This window comes from Canis lupus, chromosome 34 (genome assembly GCF_003254725.2).
Source record: "Canis lupus dingo isolate Sandy chromosome 34, ASM325472v2, whole genome shotgun sequence".
Lineage (NCBI taxonomy): Eukaryota > Metazoa > Chordata > Mammalia > Carnivora > Canidae > Canis > Canis lupus.
Window position 1 is genome coordinate 1,586,429 of NC_064276.1, and position 22,933 is coordinate 1,609,361.

The following is a 22,933-nucleotide window of genomic DNA, read 5'->3' on the forward strand; positions in this document are numbered from 1 at the left end:
ATCTCTAACTTTTATGGGGAGAAATATTAGGTTACCAGCAGACCTCTCCACAGAGACCTGCCTGGCCAGAAAGGGCTGGCAGGATATATTCAGGGTCCTAAGTGAGAAGAACATGCAGCCAAGAATACTTTATCCAGCAAGGCTTTCATTCACAATAAAAGAGCTTCCAAGATAGGCAGAAACTGAAAGAATATGTGACCACCAAACCAGTTCTCCAAGAAATATTAAGGGGGACTCTGTAAAAGAAAGAGGAAGTCCAAAAAAAAAAAAAAAAGAGGAAGTCCAACGGAACAATCCACATAAACAGGGACTGAATAGGTATCACAATGACACTAAACTCCTATCTTTCAATAGTAACTCTGAACATGAATGGGCTTAATGACCCCATCAAAAGGCATAGGGTTTCAGACTGGATAAAAAAGCAGGACCCATCTATTTGCTGTCTACAAGAGACGCATTTTAGACAGAAGGACTCCTACAGCCTGAAAATAAAAGGTTGGAGAACCATTTACCATTCAAATGGTCCTCAAAAGAAAGCAGGGGTAGCCATCCTTATATCAGATAAACAAAATTTACCCCCAAGACTGTAGTGAGAGATGAAGAGGGTCACTATATGATACTTAAAGGATCTATCCAACAAGAGGACTTAACAATCATGAATATATATGCCCCGAATGTGGGAGCTGCCAAATATATCAATTAATAACCAAAGATAAGACATACTTAGATAAAAATACACTTCTATTTGGTGACTTCAATCTAGCACTTTCTACACTCGATAGGTCTTCTAAACACAACATCTCCAAAGAAGCGAGAGCTTTAAATGATACACTGGACCAGATGGATTTCACAGATATCTACAGAACTTTACTTCGAAACACAACTGAATACACATTCTTCTCAAGTGCACATGGAACTTTTCCAGAATAGACCACATACTGGGACACAGATCAGGTCTGAACTGATACCAAAAGATTGGGATCTCAGACCATAATGCCTTGAGATTAGAACTAAATCACAGGAAGAAGTTTGGAAGGACCTCAAACACGTGGAGGTTAAGGACCATCCTGCTAAAAGATGAAAGGGTCAACCAGGAAATTAAGGAAGAATTAAAAAGATTCATGGAAACTAATGAGAATGAAGATACAACCATTCAAAATCTTTGGGATACAGCGAAAGCAGTCCTGAGGGGAAATTCATCGCAATACAAGCATCCCTCCAAAAACTGGAAAGAACTCAAATACAAAAGCTAACCTTACACCTAAAGGAGCTAGAGAAAAAACAGAAGATAGATCCTACACCCAGCAGAAGAAGGGAGTTAATAAAGATTCTAGCAGAACTCAATGAAATAGAGACCACAAGAACTGTGGAACAGATCAACAAAACCAGGAGTTGGTTCTTTGAAAGAATTAATAAGATAGATAAACCACTAGCCAGCCTTATTAAAAAGAAGAGAGAGAAGACTCAAATTAATAAAATCATGAATAAGAAAGGAGAGACCACTACCAACACCAAGGAAATACAAACGATTTAAAAAACATATTATGAACAGCTATACGCCAATAAATTAGACAATCTAGAAGAAATGGACGCATTTCTGGAAAGCCACAAACTAAGAAAACTGGAACTGGAAGAAATAGAAAACCTGAACAGGCCGATAACCAGGGAGGAAATTGAAGCAGTCATCAAAAGCCTCCCAAGACACAAAAGTCCAGGCTTCCCAGGGGAATTCTATCAAACGTTTAAAGAAGAAACCATACGTATTCTACTAAAGCTGTTCAGAAAGATAGAAAGAGATGGAGTACTTCCAAACTCATTCTATGAGGCCAGCATCACCTTAATTCCAAAACCAGACAAAGACCCCACCAAAAAGGAGAATTATAGACCAATATCCCTGATGAACATGGATGCAAAAATTCTCAACAAGATACTAGCCAATAGGATCCAACAATACATTGAGAAGATTATTCACCATGACCAAGTAGGATTTATCCCCGGGATGCAAGCCTGGTTCAACACTCATAAAACAATCAATGTGATTCATCATATCAGCAAGAGAAAAACCAAGAACCATATGATCCTCTCATTATATGCAGAGAAAGCATTTGACAAAATACAGCATCCATTTCTGATCAAAACTCTTCAGAGTGTAGGGATAGAGGGAACATTCCACAGCATCTTAAAAGCCATCTACAAAAAGCCCACAGCAAATATCATTCTCAATGGGGAAGCACTGGGAGCCTTTCCCCTAAGATCAGGAACAAGACAGGGATGTCCACTCTCACCACTGCTATTCAACATAGTACTGGAAGTCCTAGCCTCAGCAATCAGACAACAAAAAGACATTAAAGGCATTCAAATTGGCAAAGAAGAAGTCAAACTTTCCCTCTTCGCCGATGACATGATACTCTACATAGAAAACCCAAGACTCCACCATAGATTGCTGGAACTCATACACCAATTTGGCAGTGTGGCAGGATACAAAATCAATGCCAAGAAGTCAGTGGCATTTCTATTCACTAACAATGAGACTGAAAAAAGAGAAAATAAGGAGTCAATCCCATTTACAATTGCACCCAAAAGCATAAGATACCTAGGAATAAACCTGACCAAAGAGGTGAAGGATCTATAGCCTAAAAACTACAGAACACTTCTGAAAGAAATTGAGGAAAACACAAAGAGATGGAAAAATATTCCATGTTCATGGATTGGCAGAATTAATATTGTGAAAATGTCAATGTTACCCAGGGCAATTTACACGTTTAATGCAATCCCTATCAAAATACCATGGACTTTTTTCAGAGAGTTGGAACAAATTATTTTAAGATTTGTGTGGAATCAGAAAAGACCCCGAATAGCCAGGGGAATTTTAAAAAAGAAAACCATATCTGGGGATATCACAATGCCAGATTTCAGGTTGTACTACAAAGCTGTGGTCATCAAGACAGTGTGGTACTGGCACAAAAACAGACACATAGATCAATGGAACAGAATAGAGAACCCAGGAATGGACCCTCAACTTCATAGTCAACTAATATTCGACAAAGGAGGAAAGACTATCCACTGGAAAAGACAGTCTCTTCAATAAATGGTGCTGGGAAAATTGGACATCCATATGCAGAAGAATAAAACTAGACCACTCTCTTGCACCATACACAAAGATAAACTCAAAATGGATGAAAGATCTCAATGTGAGACAAGTTTCCATCAAAATCCTAGAGAAGAACACAGGCAACACCCTTTTTGAATTTGGCTGCAGTAACTTCTTGCAAGATACATCAATGAAGGCAAAAGAAACAAAAGCAAAAATGAACTATTGGGACTTCATCAAGATAGAAGCTTCTGTACAGCAAAAGAAACAGTCAACAAAACTTAAAGACAACCTACAGAATGGGAGAAGATATTTGCAAATGATGCATCATATAATGGGCTAGTTTCCAAGATCTATAAAGAACTTATTAAACTCAATCCAATCATGAAATGGGCAAAAGACTTGAACAGAAATCTCACAGAGGACGACATGGACATGGCAAACAAGCACATGAGGAAATGCTCCGCATCACTTGCCATCAGGGAAATACAAATCAAAACCACAATGAGATACCACCTCACACCAGTGAGAATGGGGAAAATTAACAAGGCCGGAAACAACAAATGTTGGAGAGGATGTGGAGAAAAGGGAACCCTCCTGTGCTGTTGGTGGGAATGTGAACTGGTGCAGCCACTCTGGAAAACTGTGTGGAGGTTCCTCAAAGAGTTAAAAATAGACCTGCCCTACGACCCAGCAATTGCACTGCTGGGGATTTACCCCAAAGATACAGATGCAATGAAATGCCAGGACACCTTTACCCCGATGTTTCTAGCAGCAATGTCCACAATAGCCAAACTGTGGAAGGAGCCTCGGTGTCCATCGAAAGATGAGTGGATAAAGAAGATGTGGTCTATATATACAATGGAATATTACTCAGCCATTAGAAATGACAAATACCCACCATTTGCTTCAACGTGGATGGAACTGGAGGGTATTATGCTGAGTGAAGTAAGACAGTCGGAGAAGGACAAACATTATATGTTCTCATTCATTTAGGGAATATAAAAAATAGTGAAAGGGAATAAGGGGGAAAGGAGAAAAATGAGTGGGAAATATCAGAAAGGGAGACAGAACATGAGAGACTCCTAACTCTGGGAAATGAACAAGGGGGGGTGGAAAGGGAGGTGGTTGTGGGGTGGGGGTGACTGGGTGAGCGGCACTGAATTGGGCACTTGACGGGATGAGCACTGGGTGTTATTCTATATGTTGGCAAATTGAACACCAATAAAAAGAAAGAAAGATGAAAGAAAGAAAAGAAAGAAAGAAAGAAAGAAAGAAACAAAGAAACAAAGAAACAAAGAAACAAAGAAACAAAGAAACCAATATGATTGCTGTGAACATAGCAACTATGGTCATAGTTGAACTAACAATATAAAGATAATAGTATAAGTGAAGAAGTGAGGGTGTTGGGAGTGGGTTGTTGAAAGTAATGCAATACCACCAAATCCTTTGTCCTACGTAGATGAGAGGCAGAAATCTATTGACATTTTTTCATTGTCATTTAAGTCCTAAATTAAAATGTAAACCTTAAGTTAAAGAGTGAAGTATCCAAACAGAGTGAACCTTACAGGGTCCGGAGGCAGGACTGCATGGAGTACCGACGTCCTAGATTCCTCAGGGTCTCCGCGAGGTGTCCTAGGCTGCTCAAATGGGGAATGTGGAGGTAAGGAGGCAGGTGCAGCGCCCCGCGGCTCGGACGTGGGGTGGGGGGCGGCCTGGCAGGAACACCTGGCTGGACAGTTGTACTTCCTGTTCATGGTCCTTCCTTACTAATGGATCGTTATTGTTGGGGCAATGGAATTAAACACAGACTCTTGTGCCAACTCAGGAAATGGTTCCAGGAGCCTAGAGGAGAACAAAGGTCTTCTCATGGAAAATCACCCAACCAGACCATGTGCAGGGCACCTGCAGCTCCCGTAGCTCCTGCAGCTCCTTGTCCACGGAAGCTCCTGCAGCACCCACAGCGCCTGCAGCTCCCGCCCATGGAAGCTCCCCTCCTGTTTCCCGGTGGCCAGGGCGCCCCGCCGCGTGCACGCCCTCAGGTTAACACCGAGTCGCAGCAGGACAGAACTTGACGCCAGTATCTGCCACACACGGTGCATCCTGAATTCACCCGGCAATCCTATGACCATTTGTGTTTGCTGATTGCCTTCACTCAAAGGAAAAAAAAAAATGCTTCCAATATATTTGTGAAAATATGTAGGTTTGCACTTGGAGTCAGGCACCCAGAAGTTAGCTTCCTACCCTCGTCCGGAAACTAGACGATAAGGGTGTTGCCTTCCTCTCATTTCAAAGGGGTCCTTCCAGGTCCTTAAAAAATAACATCCTAGGGTTATGAAATTGGCAATTGCTTTTTGGCTTTTAAAAGGTTTATACACATTGTAAAGGGACAGAAAAAGAATTCACAGTGATAGGTTTTACAAAGTAAATGCCGTAAAAATCGGGAGGGGTTATCACTTTCCTGCTTCAGGTGTAATTATTTTTTCTTGTGATTTGTGTTTACTCTTATTTTAGTTACATTGTCTTTCTTATAGTAAAATATAATCCAATAAAATTTAAACTCAGATTTAAGTGGCATTTTGAAAGGGCTATAAACTTATTTGTAAATGTCATCATCACTACACAGAACCAAGAGATACATTTTCACATAGATGAAACATTCTGTTTATGATCAACAAACTTGACCCTTGTAGTTGGGGGTTTATCTTTTATATTTGCTGTTGTGGCATGATATTTTTCAAAAATTAACTGCAATCAGCATATCAGTAGGTTTGCCTTTAATATTTGTGAATTATGAAATAAACATTTTTTTTCAAGTACAGCAGTGGTGGGATTACTTAGGTAGAAGCTTAGTGAACAGAGAGAAAAAGGAGAAAGCATCAGAAAGAAAAATATTCCAAACTCACTTTTGCTTGTTTTCTATGTTTTATTATAAAACTCCTACACAACTGACTATAAGAATTAGCCTACAAATGTTCAAGTCAACAATATCTAAGAATCAGTCTGGGCAGCCTGGGTGGTTCAGCGGTTTAGCACCGCCTTCAGCTCAGGGCATGATCCCGGATTCCCGTGTTCGAGGCCCACATCAGGCTCCTTGCATGGAGCCTCCTCCTGCTTCTCCCCCTGCCTGTGTCTCTGCCTCTTGTGTGTCTCTCATGAATAAATAAACAAAAAATCTTTAAAAAAATCTTTCAGTCTACTACCTTTTTAAATTTTGTCTGTGTATCTGAGATATTCTTGATAGAGATGTCCTTGGAAAAAAGCAGCTCAGTTGCAAATCAATATCAAATTTTGGGAGAATTTAGGTCAAAAACTTTAAGTTTTTGATACTTGGACTGTACTCTTTCTTTTTTTTTTTTTTTGACTGTACTCTTTCTATGTGGCATTTTAATATTTATAACACGTTTTCCCAATTATCAAATAGATCTCTTGATCTGAGATACATGGCTACCTCCGTCTTAGAGGCATATTCTTGTCTACTTCTTCATTAGTGAGTATCATTGATATCAATTTCAAATCATAGTAACTGTATATACCAAATGTGGTCAAAAGTCCAAAAGTCTTTCGGCCTTTTTCACTTGTTGTAACATCTAACAAATAGAAGGTTTCCTCCTTTTCTCCCTTTTTCTTTTTTTTTTTTTTTATAAATTTTTATTTATTTATGATAGTCACACAGAGAGAGAGAGGCAGAGACACAGGCAGAGGGAGAAGCAGGCTCCATGCACCGGGAGCCCGACATGGGATTCGATCCTGGGTCTCCAGGATCGTGCCCTGGGCCAAAGGCAGGCGCCAAACCGCTGCGCCACCCAGGGATCCCCTTTTCTCCCTTTTTCATAGAGCCTCTATTTTAAGAGGTTGATAAATAACCTACAACAAATCTGCAGTATATTTGCAAGAATGGAGTACTACATTAATATCTAAGTGGATATTATGTTGTCTTTTCTTTTTCTGGGACTTCGGGTCTTAGGAAGCTATGTTAAAACTATATTTGATTATTTTTAAGGAAAGTATAAGGTGTAGATATAGCTTGGGTATTTTTCTATTGTACATATGTCATCTGGAGATTTTTTTTAAATCCTCTCCAGAGGGAAAGAATAATTTTAATTATGGATATTTAATCTAAGCCTTTCATAATGATATGCTTCCTTAATACTGAAGTTACATTTGCATTTAGTATTTACATCTCTTGGTTGAAAACAGGATGGTGTGTGAGATGTAAGCAAGTTTAATATTTCTTTAAAAAGTACATCGTTCTTCCTCTTCTTACCTCCTGATAGAACAATTATCCATATACATTCATTTTGTCACTTGTACTCTTCAATGAGCCAGAGGAAAATGTATCATTTTCATCTTCATATCCTTTCAAAAGTTTACTTATAAAAGTCAATACTAAATACACTACTTGTGAAAACTGCTTTTATTAATCTATGTAACATTTATATTTCATAATTGAAATGAATCCCATGTAATCATGGGATCCTACTTACACTTTGAATGAAGAAAACTGGAAAAAAGCATTGTTACCACCGTGATAACAAGAAAAATTCAGATAATCTAAACAAGCATAATTTTTCATTAAGTCATCAAACTTATAGAACCTAAGGAAAGAAGGGGCTTTGTAAGGAGAGACCAATGCAGAAAATACCGAGTAACAATAGTTTGCCATTAAAGGGGGAATAAAAGCATGAATAGAGATTCTTTTTGATTTACAGGTGTGCACTGAAGGCCAATATGTTGCAGGGAGAGCAGGAGTACTGAGAAATTTCCTCTGCTACTTCAGACTGCCACACTAACTGCAAGATAAGGCTAGAGAACTGTGACCCTGGTGAGACATTCAAGATGACAAAAGAAACTGCAAAATCCGAACCTAGCTCTGTTCCTGACTAGATTGAGACAATCACCCATACTAAGGGCATGCCACCCAGTACAAGAAAAGCTATGAAAATAAATACTATCCACGGTATAAACACTATTTACATCACTATCTACTCTTTTATATATGATGCCTATCCTTCAATGAAAAACAATTAAGTGACACACAAGAAAGTGTGGAAAAACAACAATAATAAACCCATTGTGAAGAGACATAAAAATCAATAGAAGTAGACTCAGATATAGCTCGGATGTGAAACTTTCACACAGAGAATTTAAAATAATTATATGTGTTAGACTCTGGTAATGGGAGAGAATATGAGCATGTGGAGGATTTCACCAAAGTGATCAAAATTACAGATTAGTGGATCTGATATATCTGAAGAAAGAATCAGTGGATAAGAAGAAAACTCAATGAAATTACCTAAAATTAAAAGCTTAAAAAAAAGAGTTAAAAATTATATGAAATTTGAAAATAAACACTATAATAGACCTAAGACAATTCCAAACATTTTAACATACATAAAACCACTTCCAGAAAAGGAAGAAATAAAGTTCAAAGAAATAAGGTGAAGAAATAACTGCTAATAATTCTTAAAATATTGGAAAATAATAATATACAAGATAACAATAATAATATACAAGCCATATATAGAAGATTCTCAGAGAACCCAAGCAGGATAAATTAAAAACAAATGATCAAAAACCAGAGAAAAAAAACTGTACATATAATTTTTATTCAGCTCAAAACCAAAGATTAAAAAAAATCTTGAATGTAGCCAAAAAATGATGACATTCTACATGCAGAGGAATAAAGATAAGGCTTTGAGTAGGGTTTCTGACACTATGTAACTTAGAAGACAATGGGGTAAGGTCTTTAAAATACTAAAGATAAACACTGCCCACCTAAAAGTTTGAGTTCAGCAAAATTATCAAAAATACAAGAGAAGTAATATATTTTTATAAAACAATCTGATATAATTCATTGCTAGCTGACTTTCCCAATGAAAAAATTTAAAAAAGCATTCTTCATGAAGAATGAATATGATATACGATGGAAGCACTCATCTACATAAATAACAACAAAAAGATATACAGAAATGGTTAAAATAAAAGTAAATAAAAGAGATATTTCATCTGACTTTTAATTGCCCTAAAATACACTTGTCTGCCCAATGTAAAACTAGTAGCAATTTTGCTGGGACTGAGCCCATTTCCCCCAAATTCATACACTGAAACCCTAAGCTCCATTGTAATGGTATTAGCAGATGGAGCTTTGGGAAGTAATTAGGACATATGAATGGGGCTCTCATGCATGGGATTAGTGTCCTTATACAACAACACATGAGAGCTTGCTTCCTCTCTGCTCTCTGCCAGAGAGGCTGCACTAAGACAGCCATCTGCAAGCTAGGAAGTCAGTTTTCACCAAACACCAAATCTGCTGACACCATGATCTTGGACTTCTGAGCCTCTCAAACCATGAAAAATAAATATTTTATTGTTTAAGCCATCCAATTTATGATAATTTGTTATAGCAGCCTGAACTAAGGTGTATGGCATATACAAAAATAAAGTATTTGATAACAACAGTGCAGAAGATGGGAAAGAGGAGTGATAAATACACTTTTTTTTTAAGTTTTAAGCCATGCATGAAATAATATAATGTTATATGAAATTAGACTGTGATTTATTTAAACATGTATATTATAGATTCTAGAGCAGCCACCCAAAAGCATAGAAAAAGTAAGTATAAATTATGATAAAATGGAACCATAGAACATAATTAATAATAATGCAGGCAGAATAAAAAGAGAACATGCAATAAGAACAGATATAAGAAAGATAAAACAACTATCAAAATGGTAAATTTTTGTCCAATCATAGAATTCCATTAAATGAAAAATCTGAACAAATCACTTTAAAAAACAGATTTCTTAATTTCATTTAAAAAGACCTCATTAGGGATCCCTGGGTGGCGCAGCAGTTTGGCGCTTGCCTTTGGCCCAGGGCGCGATCCTGGAGACCCGGGATCGAATCCCACGTCGGGCTCCCGGTGCATGGAGCCTGCCTCTCCCTCTGCCTGTGTCTCTGCCTCTCTCCCTTTCTCTCTCTGTGACTGTCATAAATAAATAAAAAATAAAAAAAAATAAAAAGACCTCATTAAAAGATATCTATTAGAAACACACTTTACATTCAAAGGAAAAGATAGATTAAAAGTGAAAAGATGGCAAACGATATACCATGCAAACACTCATCCAAAGAAAGCTGAAGCAACCATGGTAATACTAAAAAATGTAGACTTCGGAATAAGCGATGTCATCAGAGACAAAGAGAATCATGGCATAATGATAAGGAGGACAATTCAACAATGGACATACTGGTCACATATGTGTATGCACTGAAAAGCAATCTTCAAAATATCTGATGCAAGTATGAATAGAATGTAAAGAATAGACAAACCCACAAGTGGAGTTGGAAACTTCTACACCCTTTTTGGTACTTGATATCATTTTATAGATATTAGAACTGCTAAATTCAAAACTTCTGATGATTTGAAATGTTGATATAAAATGAGAGCACCTAGAAATGGATCATATGTCTAATGGAAGTTTACAATATTGCCAACACTTTGTGGAGCTGACAGATAATAGTAAAGCTAACAATATAACTACTCCATGGAAAGCAATCCCACTCTTTGGTATTTTATCAAGATAAGGGAAAACATTTTCTAACACAAAAAACTAATCAGAACAGTATTTTTCATAATGCTAAAATCCAATGTTCATCAATAGATGAATGGATAAACAAGCTATTGTATGTCTATACTACTTAGCATGGGAAGTGCTCAAATGAAGTATTTATAGATATAAAATATGGGTGATTCTCAAAACTTTATCCTGAGGATCAAAACTAGACCCAAATGAATGCATTCTGGATGAGTCTATCTGTATAAAATCCAAGAGGAGGTAAAGCTAATCTTGGGTGATGAAAATAAGACATTATTTGACTTTGAGGGAGCAGATTTTTCTGGAATTAATCATGAGGCAACTTATCAATACTAAAGCAATTAGCATACTGATAACAACATCTGGGGGGGTAAATTTATTTGATCAGGAGCACTTGGGTGGCTCAGTCCATTAAGAAGCTGACTCTTGATTTTGGCTCAGGTCATTACCTCAGGGGCCTGGGATTGAGTCCACATCAAGCCCCACATCAAGTCCTGCATGAGGCTCTGTACTCAGCCAAGAGTCAGCTTGAGGATTCATTCTCTCTCTCCCTCTCCCTCTGCCTCTCACCTCCACCCTTCCATCCCACTCACACGTGCTTTCACTCTAAACAAATAAAATCTTTAAAATAAATAAATTTAGGGACGCCAGGGTGGCTAAGCAATTGAGTAACTGCTTACAGCTCAGGGCATGATCCTGGGGGCCAGGATCGAGTCCCACATCAGGCTCCCTGCGGAGCCTGCTTCTCCCTCTGCCTATGCCTCTGCCAGTCTCTTTGTGTGTCTCTCATGAATAAATAAATAAATAAATAATAAATAATAAATAAATAAATAATAAATAAATAAATAATAAATTCATATGATCGGATAATATATACTAAAAATTAAATTTGAAATCACTCATTGAAAAATAATGCCAATTGTAAAATTCTTATATAATACCTGTTGCTATAGATATAAAAATACATATGCTATTATTGCTTTTATTAAAAATGCTTTTACATAGAATATGCAAATGCAACATTTAAACAGATTAGTATGACCATAAGGGACTCATGCAGATGTGTATATTTTATGTTTGAAACAAATAGAATTACCAAACCTATAGGAAAAACATGGATAATGCAATAACACTGTCAATTTTTTATCCTTTGGTAAAAAAGTAATTAGATCCTTACCTCCTCCTATATGTAACATAAATTTCCAGAATCAAAGACTTAAATAAACATCAATAGAAAAACTGAAATCTTTACAATAAATCATGCCTATGGAGGTTAACATTCTGTGAATTGGAAGATATCTCTTATGAAGTTTGACCATATATACATTAAACAACAACATTTCATGACAAATGTGTCATAAAAAGTGAGGTAATAAAGTCAGAATTGGAAAATGGTTTCCAAAAACACGTGGGTTAACATCTAACACCTTCTAGAAATCTTTCAATCCAATATTTCCATTCATAAGAAAGAAATGCAATATAAATTAGCAAGATAAATAAACAGGAAAATCTTAAAAGCACAAAGCAAAATAGGACAGTTCCAATAATTGAGGAAATGAAGAGACTATTTCACAGCATCATGTTAGCAAAGATTTAAAGATCTATAAGCATAATGAATTCAAAAGAAAATGGAATGTAAAACAACTTTCAATGGGCTGAAAATTGATATCTGATATGTAAAAATCTGACTATGAGTCCTTGGAGTTCCTAGCATTCCAGATGATGCTCTGATTTTGAAGAAAAAAAATACTTTTGCAGGAATATTTTCATTGTAATATTACCAAAACCTTGAAAACAAGATGTAATATACTTTGTTATAATTGAACAATGGAAATTACAAAGCATTAAAGTGAAATTAACAACACAGGCCAAAATAGATGGTCAAAGTATTTTTTCAGGATGTCTGTTAATTAAATGCAACTCAGGCATCTAGTTGATAATAGAATAAAGAATATTGCTTTAAGGGACATTAGTGAGAACTAGGAAACACTGGACTATGTACTGTGGATGAGATAATCATCTTGCATCAATATCGAACTTCCTAATTTTGACAATTGAATGCTAGTATGCAAGAAATATCCTTGTTCTTAGGATATATATACTGAATTATTTAGAGAAAATTGTCACAGTATCTTTAACTGTATACCGAATTATTCAGAAAATAAATTATATATGTGTGTTTGTGTATGTGTAGAGAAGAATAAGTGAAAAAGGAAATGTAGCAAAATCATAAAATTTGGTCCATCAGTGGGTGCCTTTTTGCAACCTATGAATTTTAAATAATAAAATAAAATATAAAATATTGAATAAAATGCAAGTTGCAAAATACATATTTCATGAGATAATTTATTCACTATTTCAATATATATCTTGTAACTATACATTACATATACATACTGCACAATTAAAAGACATGAGTAGGATGGGAAAAAGCAAGTTTATGAAGCTTTTGCTCTAAAAGAGGGCCATATTACTTTATATTTTCAAATCCTTTCTTTGATGCTATAACCTAGAAAAGGTGTCTCTCCCTTTAATCTGCTTTCTAAACCAATATGAAAGACAAGGAAAATGAAGCAAATGAAAAACAGAAATGATAATTATAGTTTTTATGATTTTAACAACTCCTTTATTCTCCAAACACGGTATAAATGAGGGTGGGTTCCCAAGTTCAATGAATATTAGATCAGCTTGAGAATGGATGCAACAAGAACATCCACAACCCAGGTAGCGCTTGCAGAGCACAGGATTTTCCAAATTAAGAAGCACAGGTTAAGAAGCAAGATCTATGATGGAAATACAATTGTATTGATTCTAGGAGCCTCCCTAAGAGCCATCTGAAATCATGGAATCACAGATGTACCATTTCTTGAGATGACCAACAGGATTGTTTTACAAGTTCAAGTCTATTAAGGACAGAGACATACATTAAAGCATAAACTTGTGGAATCACTATGGTGCACACCTGAAACTAATGCAACATTGTACATCAATTATACTCAAAGGAAAAAAAAAAAAAACACCCAGCTACCAGTGAATTGCTACAGGATATCTACACATGCTTATACACTCATACACACATGCATGAGCACACACAGACACACGCACACACACGCATACTCCTTGTCAAAAGAGCTCCCGAGTCAATCAATATGATGTCTATCTAAATAACCTTAATCACTCACTACCTCCTTTTTAAATTGCTTTGCTGCAAGGAAGACGTGTAGGCATGCAGAGATGAGGAAAATTGGATCAATATTCAAAATATTGAAAAAAGAGGTAAGGAATGCTGAAAACAAATAAGAAACACTAGAGACATATTTTGTCTATAAATAGGTGAAGTTGTGACTAAAAAGGATTCAAAAATATGTATTAAAATGTTCAAATAGTGCACTCTATGCATGTAAATATCAAATAAAAATTATAAGGATTAATGAAGAAATAGCAACTCAACAATATAAATTAAGTTGCTGATGATAAAGTTAATAAAGCCATAGCCAAAATTAATGCCATAGAGAAAGTAGCAAAGTAGAATGATAAAAAAACAACTAAACAGAATAAAGAGAGCATTGTAACTCTAAAGAAAAGGAATAGGCTTTCTACATGTTCAAAAAAAAAAAAAGGCTAAATAAACTTGAGGCAAAGGAAAAAATACAATTTTATAAAGAAATTATCAGTATAAGCAAAGATAGTTCATATAATAAAATATATTTAAATAAAGGGCATTAAATAAATTATTCAATTAAAAATACTACAATATTTTAAAATTAGTTTTGAAACTAAACGTATTTCTCATACCAAATACTAACATATCTATTATTAGGAAAACAGTCTTAAGTTTTAGTTTATAGAGCAGAACCCAAATATATACTGCATTCCAATGTCACATCTAATATACATGTTCTTGAAATGTTTGAAAGTAGACAAATGGATATAACAATACCAGACAAAGGCAATAATAAAAGGAAAAAATGAATGAAAATATTAATAATTGTCACTTTAAAGTCTATCAAAAGTTGTTAAATGTGAAAGGGAAGGGCCCCACAATAAATAGCTTGTAATCATGAATATGCACGTACCAAGTATCATAGCATCAACATTCATGAAGCAAAAAACCAGAGGTATAGGAAAAAGTACCCTTCTGATGTTTCAGTTCATGATAGACAATACTGAGAAAATATTAGTAGTAATATAGAACACTTCAATAAAATAATATATAAATGTAATTGATATATATAAAAGAATTTACATAGGAAATACCCTGCCCAAATGTTCAGGAAACAATAACAAAATCTCAAAGTATATATTACTAATAGCCATGAAGAAAAAATATGATAAGTACAAGTAGAGAAAAAAATCTTGTAAATAGCATGTTAATATTTTCTTATTATGTAAAAAGCACACACATATACACATCCCTTATAAATGTTAAAGTACAAAAGACAGTTCCTTCATAAAACAATCTTCAAGCAAGAACAAAATAAAAATTGAAATTCAGAATATTTTGAAAATAATCATGAAATTACTGATGTCAGCACATACAAGAACAAATTATGTGATACTTATATGGACATATATATTCATTAATGACAGAATAAAGCTACATGAAATAAGATCTTAAAACTACATGTGGCAAAGTTACTAAAATGTATCAAAATATAAAAAGAATAAATTAATAAAGGCTAAATCAGAAATTAATAAATTACAAAAAAGAAAAATGATGACCAAAAACAAGTATAATAAGTAATATCTGGGAATAAACAAAACAACAATCAAACAAATCCGATTAGCTAACAAAACCTAAAATACAAAGGAAGAAGCAAAATAAAAAAAATATGAAAAATAGAAAAAGAATGGTGGAAAAAAAGTTGAATAAATCTCTCCATTCTATGGAAATAAACATGCCAGCCTAGAAAAAAGGAAGATTTAAAGAAATGTAAATAACTTGAATATGACATCAGAAAAATATATAATCTAAATGGAACACTTACCACAGCATAAAGAAAGATACAGATAAAATGAATGAAAATAGCCAATACATTTCTGAAAAAAACCTGAACAGAATAACAAAACTGCAAGCTGATGTACTATCTTCATTTTTGATCGTCTACATAACAAATTACCAAAAATTATCAAGCACTTAGCAATTTGAAACTCTTCATTATTTCACAGTTGCCAGAATTTTGGAATAATACATCTTGTTTCTGTGTACAGGATATCCCCACGGCTGAAATCAATGTATCAACCAGGCCAAGTTCTCATCGGGGATTTCGGTACTTAATCTATCCTCATGATCTTTTAATTGTTTTTCTCTTTTTCCCTCAGTTTCCCTCTTTGCCATCCACTTGTCTTCTATGTCACTCACTGGTTCTTTTACCTCGTTAACCCTTGTCGTTAGGACCTCTAGTTTGGATTGCATCTCATTTAATTGATTTTTAATTTCTGCCTGATTAGATCTATATTCTGCAGTCATGAAGTCTCTTGAGTCCTTTATGCTTTTTTCTAGAGCCACCAGTAGCTGTATGATAGTGCTTCTGAATTGGCTTTCTGGCATTGAATTGTAATCCAGATTTTGTAACTCTGTGGGAGAGAGGACTGTTTCTGATTCTTTCTTTTGAGGTGAGGTTTTCCTTCTAGTCATTTTGCTCAGTGCAGAGTGGCCAAAAGCAAGTTGTACTGGAAAAAGGAGAAAAAGAGAAGAGAAAAAAGAAAAAGAAGAAGAAAAAAAAAGGAAAATAAAGGGGGGAAGCAGACAAGAAACTAAAAACAAAAGGGAGTATCCTCTGATTCTATATACTGTAAATCCCTCGAGTTCCCCTGAAGTTTCCAGTGCTGCTTGGTCAATAACTTGCTTTTCCCCTGTCCAACTCAGTGGTCTTCTGGGGGAGGGGCCTGCTGTGCGATTCTCAGGTGTGTGCCCCTGGGAGCGCTGCCCAGCCCCCTGCCAGGTGCATGGCTGAGTGTGAACTGTTTTTCCTGTGAGGTCTCTGCTCAGTCCCAGGTACAAGGTGACACCAGGAAGAACAGCGACAGTGGTGGCGGCCAGCTCTCCAGCCCTAAAGTCAGCTACCGCAGTAACTATGGAGCTCCCAGTCCGCAGGGGCCTGGATCCTCCAGGGGCCGGCCCGGTGATCTGCTCAGCTCGGGGCCACCCGGCAGCTGGAGTGTCCTTGCTGTTCTGGGCCCTCCCGGCCTCAGCCTGTCCCTGGGGGAGCACAAGATCCTGGCTGTGTCCCTGGTGCCCTGGGCTCCCGGGCCTGCGCTGCTGGAATCGCGCTCCCAGCCGCGTAGCCCCCTCCGCCCGGAGCCTCTGCCCGAGCTGCCTCCGAGCTGCTCCCGGGTCCAGCTGGGCATGTGCTGCAACCCTTTAGGGAGCTCCGCTGGGGGTGTGGCGGGGTCTCCCTGGGGCGCAGGTGACTGTTAGTATCCCAGGGAGCCTGAGGGCATCCCTGCCCCTCCTGGGGTCCTGCTCTAACTCCCTGCGATTGCCTTTCCTCCCGGGAAAGTTGGTGCAGCTCCTGCTTCTCTGGGGCGGGGCTGTCCTGTCCTGGGGACACTAGCCCAGGCCTTAGCTCAGCTCCTCGTGGGGCCCCTCCCCCTTGGAGGCCTTTTGTTTCTTTATTTTTTTCCCCGTCTTCCTACCTTGATAGAAGCGTGAACTCTTCTCACTATAGCATTCTAGCTGTTCTCTCTTTAAATATCAAGCCAAATTCGTAGGTTTTCAGGATGATTTGAAGTCTATCTAGATAAGTTGGTGGGGACAGGTGACTTGGGGACCCTACTCTTCTGCCATCTTGCCCTGTCTCTCATATTGGTTTCTTATGGAAAAATATGAAGGCATGTAGTCCATTTATGATCCTTTGATGGTGTAATAACACTGCCCATGTTACATGTGTTTTTGTGTGCTAAATATTATGCATTGTGCTTTGGTGATTTACCCACCTCATCTTTATGATAACCCCCACGTAATTAATTCTATTTAATCAAGATTGTATACCTCCCATGTTTATTTGGCTCTAACCTCCTCTGAGCCATCAGACATTTACACAAAGGAAAGTGAATACACTCTTGTCCTAACACTGATGAAATCTCAGCCTCCTCAAATTGGCCCCTGGCCTGGCCTCCACTGTGCACACCTAAGCACAAATCTGAACCACTCTATGAGGCCCTTCTTGACTAGACTCCAAGAGGCTGTGGCCACTCCATCACATCAGGGCTAAAAGGTACACAATTGATAGTACCAGGCTTTGTCAACTGCTGCCCAGAAGAGCCTGGTGCCAGTTCAGAGGTATGGGAATGTTAATGTTCCATGAGAAATATCTTGACAAGAGGCAGGAGGTGAGGAAGAGCTGACCAAGTGGTTTTTCCTTTCTTTATCCCTACAAACTACTCCAAAGCAAGAAATTTCTATGCAACTCCCTTACAATTCATTTCACATTAGCAGAATGATTAAACGAGCCAAAAGGATGTCTAGTTAAATCTGAATTCCCGAAAAAACAAAAATCATTTTTAAAATATATTTTATCTAATTCTTTTTAACTTTTATAAGTGGTTGCCCTAGCATTTGCAAAATACATCTATAATTAATCCAAACCCATCTTTACATAACACTGTACCACTTCATGGGTATTGCAAGTACCTTATATTAATATAATAAAATATTTCTAGTTCTTTCCTCTTGTCTCTTATGTCATTGTCAACATTCAACTTATGCATAGTCATTATAAGCATGCGTACTCACATAGATCTGTACAGCCACATCCATAATCAAATACACTGTTGCTATTACTATGAAATGTTACCTATTAGATCAGTTAAGAATGACAAAATAGAAGTTTTATTTTACCTTCTACTAATTTGTCTCCAGTGATCTATTTTCCTTCGTGTTGATCCCCGTTTCTAATGTACATTACTTTCCTTCTTTTAAGACTTATTAACATTTCCTGCAGGGCAGGTGTACTGGCATCTTGTAATTTTTGTTTGTCATGAAAAGTTTTTACTTCCCTTTCACATTTGAAATATCATTTCATAGGATAAGAACTCTAGGTTGGTAAGGTTTTTCTTTCTATGCTTTAAATATTTCTCCTTTGTTTGCCTGCCTGGTTTCTGAGAAGTCAGATGGAATCTTTATCTTGCTACTCTATAGGCAAAGTGCTTTTTCAACTCTGGCTTTTCTGAAGATTTTTTTCCGTCATTTTTGAATTTTCTGTATTTTGAGTGTGGTACGCCTAGTTTGTGTGTGTGTATACACATTGTATAATTCTATTCTGTACAATTTATTCTGCCTTTTGTTCTCTGAGTTTCCTACAGTGCTATGCTCACCACAAGTGTTGCTACCAGTGGTCACCATACAATCCTCCTATAGTACAATTGACTCTCTCTGCTTACATTATCCATCTGTTCTTGCGTACTGTCTGCTTTTTACATTATGGTTCTTAGCACATCAATCATAGTTGTTTTAAATTCCTGCCTGATAATTTCAGCATCCCTGCCATATCTGAGTCTGGTACTGCTGCTTGTTCCATCTCTTCGAATCTTATTTGTTGCCTTTCAGTATGCCTCGTGATGATTTGTTAAAAACTGGACAGGATATACTAAGCAAAGAAATTCCGGTAAATAGGACTGTAATGATGTGTTGTAAGATGTGGAGAAAGAGAAAGTGTTCCATAGTCTTATGATTAGATCTCTCAATGAATTTGTGTCTTTATTGAGACATGAACTTCATGTGTACCTCTCAGTACCTCCCTCTGTTTGTGAGGTGATTTCTCCTCAAGATCATTTACTCTAAAATTTAAATTTTTTTTAGGGGGGATGCCTGGGTGGCTCAGCAGTTGAGCATCTGCATTTGGTTCAGGGCATGATCCTGGAGTCCTGGGATCGAGTTCCACATCGGGCCCCCTGCGTGGAGCCTGCTTCTCCCTCTGCCGGTGTCTTTGCCTCTCTCATGAATAAATAAATAAAGTCTTTACAAATAATAAAATAAAATCTTTTGAATCTATTCTGAATTTCTGTGCTACTGATAAGACATATACTATCATTCTGATTTTTAATTTTTAATCTATCTAGAATCTATTGCAATGTTTACCTTTAGTCTCTGGAGACAGTCTAATTAGATAAATCACTCAATTCCTAGAGCCAAAGATCAGTTTTGTACTTGCCATTCCTAGCATTGTAGTTGATAAACAAGCTCTTGCTTTCCTTTCCATGTATAAAATGAAGAAAATGACAGCTGTGTCGGGATGTATGGAGGTTTGTTTGAAGGGATTCCAGATGGGATTTTTTTTCCAAGCAAAAATGAATGACATAAATATGTTGTTAAATGTTTTAAGTTTGGATTTACATTAAAAATAAATAATGTCTACCTATTTATAGCTCATGACCCTTGGGTATCCTAGCATCCAGCATGCTTTAGAAGAGATTTAGCTGACACAGAGTTGTGAGCTGAACATCTGCATTCAGCATAAGCTCATTTGACAATGAATTCTTGCTTTTGTGGTTTTAAAGAATACGTAGATTTCCCCATTTTGCTGTATGATGCTTGGTTGTTGCAAAAGTCCCTTCATTGTGATTGGTTTTTCCCATTGCCATCTATATCTAAAGAAGGTAAACAAAAACAGGCTCAAAGGAACCTAGCGCCTGCATTCTGTTTAACTCAAATTGTGGTATAGCTCTTGCTGGAACATTTTTCCATTTCCACTTTTCTTAACTTGGCCTCATTTCCTTCATTAAATTCTTTACCTCAGTACTGCTGCCACAGCCACTTCAAAAGATAATTCCCTGGAGGACCAAGGAGCCAGCCTACTTCCCTAAAAGACAATGCCTTGTTTAGCAATCTGGTCAGATGCTTTAGCCCAGCACAATTGATTGAAAAACTGCTGTCTGTAGATATGGCTTGAATTAAGTTCAGTGAGCTTAAGCAAGGTACTTGTCACTAATTAATCACACTCACCACCACACACATTTCTAGAATCAGTTCTTAGGCTCATTTCCTTTGATTTTTTCCTTAGTAGAGAGTAGCTGGATTACATTAGTGTGATCCACTGAACAAAGTGTTCTTCCGCAAAAAGTTTAAAATTTTACATTACCAGAATAAAAAATTGAAAGACAAGCAATAGAGAATGACAGAAATACTCCAAAATCGTAATAACCAGTAAGATTTTTAATGTAAGTAGAATTAGGTTCACATGTGCATTAAAGCAGGAGAATGTTTTTTGCCAATAAAATTCTGGCAGTGATACCACCAAATAATTGATTAGTAGAAATTTGAAATAAAAGACAATTTAAGGAGATCTAAAACTATACTTTTTTTCTAAATTAAAAAAAAAAAACTATTCTTAGCTTAATCCAAACATTTTTTTTTTTTTGCTTTGTACAGCTATGAGATTTGACAAGCGCATGACATCACGTACCATCATTTCAGTATCATATGGAATAGTCTTTCTCCTTGTATGAGTTTTGTTAGTTTGTGTCTTTTAAGAAATTGACTTAATTCATCTAAGGATCGAATTGGTAGCCATAAAGCTTTTCATAATATTTCTTTATTACCACTGTAATGTCCATGGTATCAGTAATGAGGATCTCTTTCATTTGAGAAATTAGTAATTTGTGTCTTCTCTCTCTTTCCCTAGCTATTCCCTAGGAGTGGTTATCCTAGCTATATATTTATACATGTTATTGATCTTTTCAAAGAATTAGATTTTATGGATTTATTGATTTTCCACAATCATTCATTTGCTTTTAATTATACTGATTTATGCTTTTATTTTTGACATTCTTTTCTTCTACTTGCTTTTCTTTTGGCTTTTCACTTTGTAGTTTCCTAAGGTGGAAGCATATATTATTGAATTTTTTTTTTTTTTTAGTAAGTGCTGAGGATGTGACCTAACCAGTGTTTCGTTGACCTTTGTGTTCTCCTACTTGGGACAGGAAATCTGGGTTTGGAGAGGAGACAAGGGTTGTTTAACTGCTGCTCTATTTGTTCTGATAAGACTCTGGTAAAGTAGTTTCTCTTCCAGGGCAGACCATTGTTATGAAGAATGCTCTGGGCATATTTCGACATTTTTGTTTCACCCTCCCCTGCTTAAAACTGGAGAGGACATTTTTGTAATCTTTACTGTGAGAACTCAGTGTAAGGGTGGGGCCCTTGTACTTATCATCCATGATCTTATAGGGTTCTTCTAGGACAAGAACTCTAGGAGCTCTTAACTCTCAAATTAACTTACTTCAGCCTGCAATAATTCATCAAAATGTATTCATCTTTGTTCTTATTGTGAGAATAAAAGTGAGGAGTTCTAAGCCTTTTTTCATGTCAGATCTGAAACTGGAAGTCCAGGAACATATCATTATAGAAGAGTTTTCCCACATCCAAGACAACTTGTACTTAAAATTATGTGTCTTTAATTTTTGAAATTAGGCTCTCTGATTTCAGTTAAATGATCAAGTATTAGTTTCTAATGCTGCTCTAGCATTAGTAAATTTTAGTGGCTTAAAACAATACAGATTTGAGGCACCTAGATGCCTCAGTCAGTTAAGCACCTGCCTTAGGCTCAGGTCATGAGCCCAGGGTCCTGAGGTTGAGTCCCATGTCAGGCTACCCCCTCCCTCAGCCTTCCTCATGCTCTCTCTTGCATTCTCTCTTTCAAATAAATGAATAAAATCTGTATTTTTTAAAGATTTTACTCATTTATTTGAGAGAGAGAGATAGCAAAAGAAAGCACAAGCAGTGGGGAGGACAAGCAGGAGGGAGAAGGTCAGGCAAAATGAGGCCTATATGTCATTCTGAATGAAGGAGAAGGGTGTAAGAATGCATGTACACATTTTTTTTCTTTATGTGCTGAGAACAAGTCAAAAGCTATTTTTATTTTTTTCTATATGGATAAATTCTGTTTTTTTTTTAATCTGGATGCTCATATTTTCATATGTTTTTAAAATTCAGGATTTCAATAACAATATTTATAGGGATTAGTCATCAGCATTAATAGTATCTGGGTCCCAGTATGGCTTTCAAAATAGAGACACAAGTTTCTAGCATTCCCCTGAGGTAATCATTGAAGTGACACTGTGTCCCTTATTTTAAATACTAATAGTCCTTTATTTGTATTATATAAGTAGATACTCAAAGTATTTGGAGTTTTTATTTATTTTTATTTTTATTTATTTATTTTTTTTATTTGGAGTTTTTAAAAAAAGATTGATTTATTTATTTGAAAGAGAGGACAGGGGGAGGGGCAGAGCAAGAGGGAGAGAG